Source organism: Coregonus lavaretus (genome assembly GCF_964263955.1).
Source record: "Coregonus lavaretus genome assembly, contig: HAP1_SCAFFOLD_464, whole genome shotgun sequence".
NCBI classification, from domain to species: domain Eukaryota; kingdom Metazoa; phylum Chordata; class Actinopteri; order Salmoniformes; family Salmonidae; genus Coregonus; species Coregonus lavaretus.
This window is the reverse complement of record NW_028164474.1, coordinates 326,033-335,559: the sequence shown is the minus strand read 5'-3', so window position 1 is coordinate 335,559 and position 9,527 is coordinate 326,033. Positions and strand designations below refer to the sequence as shown.

At 40.6% G+C, this 9,527-nt stretch overlaps 1 long non-coding RNA gene across 2 annotated transcripts; it reads right to left on the bottom strand.

Moving 5' to 3' along the window:
• Window positions 1-636: 636 nt before the first annotated feature.
• LOC311116975 lies at window positions 637-4,989 on the bottom strand. Of its 2 annotated transcripts, none has more exons than XR_014611530.1 (3): window positions 4,808-4,989; window positions 1,509-1,695; window positions 637-735 (listed from the first exon to the last, which is right to left on the bottom strand). It is a non-coding gene; the product is annotated as an uncharacterized lncRNA (long non-coding RNA). The 2 variants fall into 2 exon arrangements; XR_014611531.1 differs by having other exon boundaries at window positions 1,509-1,662.
• Window positions 4,990-9,527: the final 4,538 nt, after the last annotated feature.

Below are 9,527 nucleotides of genomic sequence, written 5' to 3'. Positions count from 1 at the left end.
GTCAACATGAGTGTCAGTAAGTCTATAGTATGTCAACATGAGTGTCAGTAAGTCTATAGTGTGTCAACATGAGTGTCAGTGAGTCTATAGTGTGTCAACATGAGTGTCAGTAAGTCTATAGTGTGTCAACATGAGTGTCAGTGAGTCTATAGTGTGTCAACATGAGTGTCAGTAAGTCTATAGTGTGTCAACATGAGTGTCAGTAAGTCTATAGTGTGTCAACATGAGTGTCAGTGAGTCTATAGTGTGTCAACATGAGTGTCAGTAAGTCTATAGTGTGTCAACATGAGTGTCAGTAAGTATATAGTGTGTCAACATGAGTGTCAATAAGTATATAGTGTGTCAACATCAGTGTCAGTGAGTCTATAGTGTGTCAACATGAGTGTCAGTGAGTCTATAGTGTGTCAACATGAGTGTCAGTACGTCTATAGTGTGTCAACATGAGTGTCAGTAAGTCTATAGTGTGTCAACATGAGTGTCAGTAAGTATATAGTGTGTCAACATGAGTGTCAGTAAGTCTATAGTGTGTCAACATGAGTGTCAGTAAGTCTATAGTGTGTCAACATGAGTGTCAGTAAGTCTATAGTGTGTTTGAGTCCACATGCCCTTCTCCCCCATAATGTTTCCTTACTTGGCAACTTGTGACCCAATCATCACGTCTCCCTCCTTCATCTTCGTCTGGCTGTAGGGTCTCATGTAGGGGTCCACACTAAGGAACACAGCCTCCAACAGCACCTAAACAGGGGTGTATTCATTAATGCACAACGTAGCGAAACGTTTTGCAACTGAAAATATTTTTTTACAAAAATGAATCATTGTTCAGGGGTGTATTCATTAGTGATTACCGTTTTGCAAAGAAAACACATTGTTTATATTGGACAAATTCAGATTAGTCCCTCCCTGTTTCGGCCCAGATAACCAGTTTCTAGTACAAATGTATTAAGCACAGGTTATCAAGTCATTTCACATGCCATGGAACATGTTGGAATTGCAAAAGGGATGTGTTAATTCTGTGTGAAATTTCCGGTAGGGCTATGTGTCCAAGACTATTTTTCCCCTCTGGGACATTAAAGGGTAATTACGCCACTTTTCAACTTCATATTCAATATCTCCAGCATCAATCCAGTGTCTACATATATGAAAACAGTGTGTGTCTATGATCTGTGCTTAAAAACATAAGAAGTCCCTAAACAAATATTCTCTGTGACATCACAGGGTAGGATTAAAAGTTTAAAAAACTGTGATTTTCAAAACCTGCAAAGAGTTTCCCAGAGGTAAGGTGTTTTCTTGCTCTCCACTTCACCGCGAATCTCAGTGTTGGAAAACCACTGGGTTTTTTTTTTATGATGTCATCGGGTAGAACTTTGTAATGTTATATATGTTTTCTACAAAACATAGAAATGCACTGTTTCCAAATATGTAGACACTGGTATTGTGCTGCAGATAGTAAAAATAAGATTGAAAAGTGGTGGAATTGCCCTTCAAAGACTATCCTATCCTATCCTCACCTGTCCATTCCTGGGCTGCGGCAGCGTCTCCTCCCTCAGATGGAAGTCACTAGCCTTGGGGAAACCCTGGAAGTGCTGACGTAACGTCCAGGCCTTGGACACAACCATGGTGCTCTGCTCCTCTGGTCTAAAGCAGTAGATCTGTAGAGACTGGCTGGAGGGAAGATGAGGAGGAGGAGACAGGGGTCTGAGTGTATGAGAGAGAGAGAGAGAGAGAGAGAGATATAGAACATGTGTTGTGTGTCTTGGGTGGAAATCACAGTGTAAATATTTGCATTCCTTTGTGCATATCCTAATACATCCTATCACATCTATGTTTACACAGGGCAGGTCATGAAAATGACTTTGTACCAATGTTTCTCAGGGAAGGTCATGAAAATTATTGTTTACCAATGTTTACTCAGAACAGCTCATGAAAACTATTGTTTACCAATGTCTACTCAGGGCAGGTCATGAAAACTATTATTTACCAATGTTTACTCAGGGCAGGTCATGAAAACTATTGTTTACCAATGTCTACTCAGGGCAGGTCATGAAAACTATTATTTACCAATGTTTACTCAGGGCAGGTCATGAAAACTATTGTTTACCAATGTTTACTCAGGGCAGGTCATGAAAACTATTGATATGACATAAAAACAGATTAAGCTACTTTGGGTTCGGAGCAAAAATACATTTTCATTCTCTACTGCAAGATAATGGACAATAAAGTATTCTTCTTGTACAATACCGGTCAAACGTTTTAGAACACCTACTCATTCAAGGGTTTTTCTTAATTTTATATTTGAGATTCTTCAAATAGCCACCCTTTGCTTTGATGACAGCTTTGCACACTCTTGGCATTCTCTCAACCAGCTTCATGAGGTAGTCACCTGGAATGCATTTCAATTAACAGAAGTGCCTTCCGGTCTGATCAATTTGTAATACGTTTCTTTCCTTCTTAATGCGTTTGAGCCAATCAGTTGTGTTGTGACAAGGTAGTGGGGGTATACAGAAGATAGCCTTATTTGGTAAAAGACCAAGTCCATTTTATGGCAAGAACAGCTCAAATAAGCAAAGAGAAATGACAGTCCATCATTACTTTAAGACATGAAGGTCAGTCAATACGGAAAAACTGCAGTCACAAAAACCATCAAGCGCTATGATGAAACTGCCTCTCATGAGGACAGCCACAGGAATGGAAGACACAGAGTTACCTCTGCTGCAGAGGATAAGTTCATTAGTGTTACCAGCCTCAGAAATTGCAGCCCAAATAAATGCTTCACAGAGTTCAAGTAACAGACACATCTCAACATCAACTGTTCAGAGGAGACTGTGTGAATCAGGACTTCATGGTCGAATTGCTGCCAAAAAAAACACTACTAAAGGACACCAATAACAAGAAGAGACTTGCTTGGGCCAAGAAACACGAGCAATGGACATTAGACCGGTGGAAATGTGTCCTTTGGTCTGGAGTCCAAATTTGAGATTTTTGGTTCCAACCACCATGTCTTTGTGACGCAGTGTGGGTGAACGGATTATCTCTGCATGTGTATTTCCCACCGTAAAGCATGAAGGAGGAGGTGTTATGGCGTGGGGGTGCTTTGCTGGTGACACTGTCTGTGATTTATTTAGAATTCAAGGCACACTTAACCAGCATGGCTACCACAGCATTCTGCAGCGATACGGCATCCCATCTGGTTTGGGCTTAGTGGGACTATCCTTTGTTTTTCAACAGGACAATGACCCAACACACCTCCAGGCTGTGTAAGGGCTATTTTACCAAGAAGGAGAGTGATGGAGTGCTGCATCAGATGACCTAGCCTCCACAATCCCCCGACCTCAACCAAATTGAGATGGTTTGGGATGAGTCGGACCGCAGAGTGAAGGAAAAGCAGCCAACTAATGCTCAGCATATGTGGGAACTCCTTCAAAATTGTTGGAAATGCATTCCAGGTGAAGCTGGTTGAGAGAATGCTAAGAGTGTGCAAAGCTGTCATCAAGGCAAATGGTGGCTATTTGAAGAATCTTAAATATATTTTGATTTGTTTAACACTTTTTTGGTTACTACATGATTCCATATGTGTCATTTCATAGTTTTGATGTCTTCACTATTATTCTACAATGTAGAAAATAGTAAATATAAAGAAAAACCCTTGAATGAGTATGTGTTCTAAAACGTTTGACCGGTAGTGTAATTCAAATGATTCTACTTCTTTACCTAAATATGCTGATTACTGCAGCATAAAACTGAAGAACTATGTCCAGCTATCCTGGGCCTATTCTTCAGGTTTTGAGATCAAATATATGCGCTTGTTTGAAGCAGACGACCAAGCTATTCTATGCTAGCCGTTATGCTTAATGCTAAACTGATATCAATATGTGTTGTTAATTCAATGTTTCTCAGGCGTCAACATGCGGAATAGACATCCTTCAGCAACAACAACAAAAAGTACATTCCTTACCTAGCTATATTTCACGGTGTAAAGCTGATGAACTAATGCCATCTATGTTTTTCATTAAAGTATTTGGTAATTGAATGGAATAGACATCCAAGCACTGCCACTGTTGATTTCAGAAAACGTAATTACAGATACTTTGCAACAGTGTTGCTATGGGTTGCTATATGGGTGGCAGTAAAGACTTTGATCTCGAATGCGTCCACTTCACGCAGAGAAATGACACCCCGGCAATGAACTAAAGCAGCCGTTCAGAATGAAATCTAGTTGTGATGAATTGGCTTTTATGGAATGCAATATATGCACTTGTTCAGACAAGATTACAAAACCCAAGGCTGGTCCCAAATGTGTTTGTATGCCTACTGTAGCCTACATACAACCAACTCGTATTCCTATAGTCGGTGTCTGTGGTTGAAGTTTAATTATTGGTTTGAAGCAGACGACCAAGCTACTCTATGATAGGCGTTATGCTTAATGCTAAACTGATATCAATATGTGTTGTTAATTCAATGTTTCTCAGGTGTCAACATGCTGAATATACCTACTTCAGCAACAACAACAAAAAGGCGAGGAGCGGAAGAACCCGCCCGTAGGCTACATGCGTGCTGGTAAACATTTCATCCAAGCAGCCAGATAACGGATTGGGACGAGTCCTACTTTTAGCTAAGCCGAATCCTCACTCGTACGAAATCCGTTAGTAAATGCGTAATTACGCAGTGTTCACATTTCCCACCACAAAATCGACTGAATGAGTGTAGGCCTACGTCTCCTAAACGCGGAACTTGTAAATTCGATAAACATTTGGACTAAACAAACACGGAACATTAGGGTAGAAAAGTGTGCAATGTCTGTATACTTTACCTGCTTCAGTTCAGGGTCGCCCACGACTGCTGGAGAAAGTTGCCTTGTCGGTGGATCTCAGGATTGGATATAGTAATCGATCTGTCGCAGTGTCCGGAAAGTAACTGTGGACTTTGTTACTGGAGTTTGAGTTATAACGTTGCCTAACCTTTCACCCGAATATTTCCTCACCGACCGAAAAAGCGGAATCAGTCAAACCGCACGCGCTGCGCCTAATAGTGCGTTTATAACCAAGTAGGATGGTGGTATTTACCATGTCTGTTGAACGCCCCCCCCCCCCCCCAACTGGTAATAGAGGGAAACTCGTCTATCATCCCTGAGCTCAGACTTCTCCCACATGCTGACCTCAGACGTCACCTAATAAGGAAATGACCTCCAGAACAGCATTTTCAGCAGTTAAATGCAACAACAAAACATTATTTATAAAAAGCAATCTATTATTATGTTTTTGTAACACTATAATTCGTTTACAAGCATGATATCCATACTTTTAGGTACGCCTGGTATGGCAACTGCTCGGCCTCCGACCGCAAGGCACTACAGAGGGTAGTGCGTACGGCCCAGTACATCACTGGGGCCAAGCTTCCTGCCATCCAGTACCTCTATACCAGGCGGTGTCAGAGGAAGACCCTCAAAATTATCAAAGACTCCAGCCACCCTAGTCATAGACTGTTCTCTCTGCTACCGCCAAGTCTAGGTCCAAAAGGCTTCTCGACAGCTTCTACCCCCAAGCCATAAGACTCCTGAACAGCTAATCATGGCTACCCGGACTATTTGCACCCCCACCCCATCTTTTTACGCTGCTGCTACTCCGTTAATTATTTATGCATAGTCACTTTAACTCTACCCACATGTACATATTACCTCAACTACCTCAACTAGCCGGTGCCCCCGCACATTGACTCTGCACCGGTACCCCCCTGTATTCAGCCTCCCTACTGTTATTTTATTTTACTTCTGCTCATTCTCTCTCAACACTTTTTTGTTGTTGTTGTTTTATTTTACTTTTTTATTAAGAAATAAATGCATTGTTGGTTAAGGGCTGTAAGTAAGCATTTCACGGTAATGTCTACACCTGTTGTATTCGGCGCATGTGGCAAATCAAATTGGATTTGATTTGATTTGGTTGATGCAGCTTGTTGGCTTTTAGCCAATTGCAGTTTCTCAATGAGTTCAAAGCATGTGAATGCACCCAACTGGTATTTACGACGTCATAAATGATACTTACCACCTTCTCACTCTGTTATGAACGCAGCATTACTCCATCAATTTATGCTGCCTTCATAACCAAGTGGGAAGGTGGTAATTACTAGAGGTGTGCCGAGTAGTCGGACAAACGGGTATAGTAACGGATATGGGCAATTTTCTTGATACGATTATGATCAGAGTATTTTTTTAATAATCCGTGATCGGAAAAAAAGTAATTTTCGGGTGCCAATATGCGTCTTTCTCATGTCAGTCAGTCAAGTGAGGCGCTACATTGTCTAAAAAGCTCAGCTGGCTAGTTTGCCTGTCTTTAAAGAGAAGGGCGGGCTGTATATTGATCCTGCTGCTCTGATTGCATAGAGTGAAGCTGTATTTCTCTGTCCACTCGCTTCATGATTTCACCCGATCACTTTCACTTCTGTTTCGGTCTGATCATTCATGTTAGCCTGCTACTATGATAAATGAAATGTCAAGGACGTTTGCTATCAAGCTATCAATGTGCATAATATCTAACAAACGGGCGAGGATAGGGAAAAAAGATGAAACGCCAACGTGCATTCTGACTGATAGCAAAATTATCTGCCCTCCGCAAATTGAGGACACAGACATAGGTCAGACACACACACCCCTCCGCGGCTCCTAATCTGCAGGTTGTTTGGTCTATAAACGTGCAGGGAGATAGGTATTTGCCAACATCTACTTTGGCATGTTAAAACATTTACGTTTTTTACGATCACGAGTATCATCCGATCCGACTATCAACTGTCAATTTACAGATATGATAACGAATATGAGTATGGCCATGTCGACACACCCCTAGTAATTACCAGTTGTGAAGTCGTAAATACTAGTTGGATGCATTCACATGCTTTGACCTCATTGCGAAATACCGATTAGATAATGGCCAACAAGCTGCCTCAACCATTAACTTAAAGTACAGCCATCATGCTTGTAAACTAATTATAGTATTCAAAAACCATATTAATATATCGTTTTTTATAATATATATATATATTTTTTTATAAATAATGTTTTGTTGTTAAATGTAACTGACGAAAATGCTCTTATCGAGGTCATTTCCTTAGTAGGTGGCATCAGAGGTCAACATGTGGGAGAAGTTGAAGCTCAGGGATTTCCCATTAGTAATTACGAGTTGGAGGGGCATTAAAGTGGATTTTTCCCAGTCGTATGTGACCCCGTGTAGCTCAGTTGGTAAAGCATGGCGCTTGCAACGCCAGGGTTGTGGGTTCGATTCCCACAGGGGGCCAGTATGAAAAAAATAAACATGTATGCACTCAATAACTGTAAATCGCTCTGGATAAGAGCGTCTGCTAAATGCCTAAAATGTAAATATATAAATACCACCTTCCACTTGGTTTTGAACGTAGCATAACATTAAACAACATACCAAATTAATGATATTTATTTGGATATTGTCTTTTTTATTGAAATGTTTATTATTAGTATCATAAATTCGCATACTATTTATAGGGATAGTGGCAGAATATTGTAGCACATTTTTCTTTTGATGTAGCAATGTCTTCCACCTCCACGTGAATCGATTATTCACTTTTTTTTTTAGTAGCTGATAGCCATAGGCCTAGCTCTGGTCCAGGGCGTTAGTGCGATTTTCACTTCCAAGAGAATATTAATTTGAAGAGGAATACACACTAACGCCCTGGACCAGAGCTATGGAAGGAGGAACTGAAGTGCAAGCTCCAATCTATTTCGCCAGGTGGCGACAATAGTCCAGACAAAGTAACAAGGATTTTCTACACACCCATACACCAAGGCTTTTGCCCTATTCTAATATTACCAGTGTGCATACATGGTCTATACTGACCTATTATATTACCAGTGTGCATACATGGTCTATACTGACCTACTATATTACCAGTACAGCATACATGGTCTATACTGACATAATATATTAACAGTACAGCATACATGGTCTAAACTGACATAATATATTAACAGTACAGCATACATGGTCTATACTGACCTACTATATTACCAGTGTGCATACATGGTCTATACTGACATAATATATTAACAGTACAGCATACATGGTCTAAACTGACATAATATATTAACAGTACAGCATACATGGTCTATACTGACCTACTATATTACCAGGCTTTTCCAACAGTCTTGAAGGAGTTCCCACATATGCTGAGCACTTGTTGGCTGCTTTTCCTTCACTCTGCGGTCCGACTCATCCCAAACCATCTCAATTTGGCTGAGGTCGGGGGATTGTGGAGGCCAGGTCATCTGATGCAGCACTCCATCACTCTCCTTCTTGGTAAAATAGCCCACACACAGCCTGGAGTTGTTTTGGGTCATTGTCTTGTTGAAAAACAAATGAAAGTCCCACTGAGCCAAACCAGATGGGATCGCATATTGCTGCAGAATGCTTTGAATTCTGAATAAATCACAGACAGTGTCACCAGCAAAGCACCGCCACACCATAACACCTCCTCCTCCATGCTTTACGGTGGGAAATATACATGCGGAGAGCATCCGTTCACCCACACTGCGTCTCACAAAGACACAGCGGTTGGAACCAAAAATCTCAAATTTCGACTCCAGACCAAAGGACACATTATAACCAGTCTAATGTCCATTGCTCGTGTTTCTTGGCCCAAGCAAGTCTCTTTTTCTTATTGGTGTCCTTTAGTAGTGGTTTCTTTGCAGCAATTTGACCATGAAGGCCTGATTCACACAGTCTCCTCTGAATAGTTGATGTTGAGATATGTCTGTGACTTGAACTCTGTGAAGCATTTATTTGGGCTGCACAAATGAACTTATAAGAAATGAACTTATAAGAAGGCACATCTGTTAATTGAAATGCATTCCAGGTGACTACCTCATGAAGCTGGTTGAGAGAATGCCAAGAGTGTGCAAAGCTTTCATGAAAGCAAAGGTGTCTATTTCAACAATCTCAAATATATTTTGATTTTTACATATGATTCCATATGTGTTATTTCATAGTTTTGATGTTGTCACTATTATTCTACAATGTAGAAAATAGTAAAAATAAAGATAAACCCTTGAATACTTGTTCTAAAACTTTTGACCGGTACTGTATGTGCGAAATCAAACTGTGTTAGCCCACCAAGCTAAGATAAGGGTCATGTTACCTATGTTTTTTTCCCAATTACTTTGGCAAATTTTCATAAGAATGAGCTTAGCACAAAAACAAAAAACAGATCATCAAAATGTCTCGTTTCAAAACTCTAAACACATAATTACAATGTGGACACCATCTTCTCGCACACCCAGTGGATTTTCGTTGTGCATGGTATGTCATTCCAACTCTTTAGTGGGTCTGATTCCTTATTTGAGAGATGAGCGCAGTCTTCATCCTGATTTGTATTGTTTGGTTCCCCATCCCTCCAATACCTATAAACAAGACACCAAAACAGACGGTAAAAAATTAAAAAGCAATTAAACAGGCTACAGCACAGATAGACGGTAAAAAGTCACATGGAACAACACAGGGAAACAGACGGTA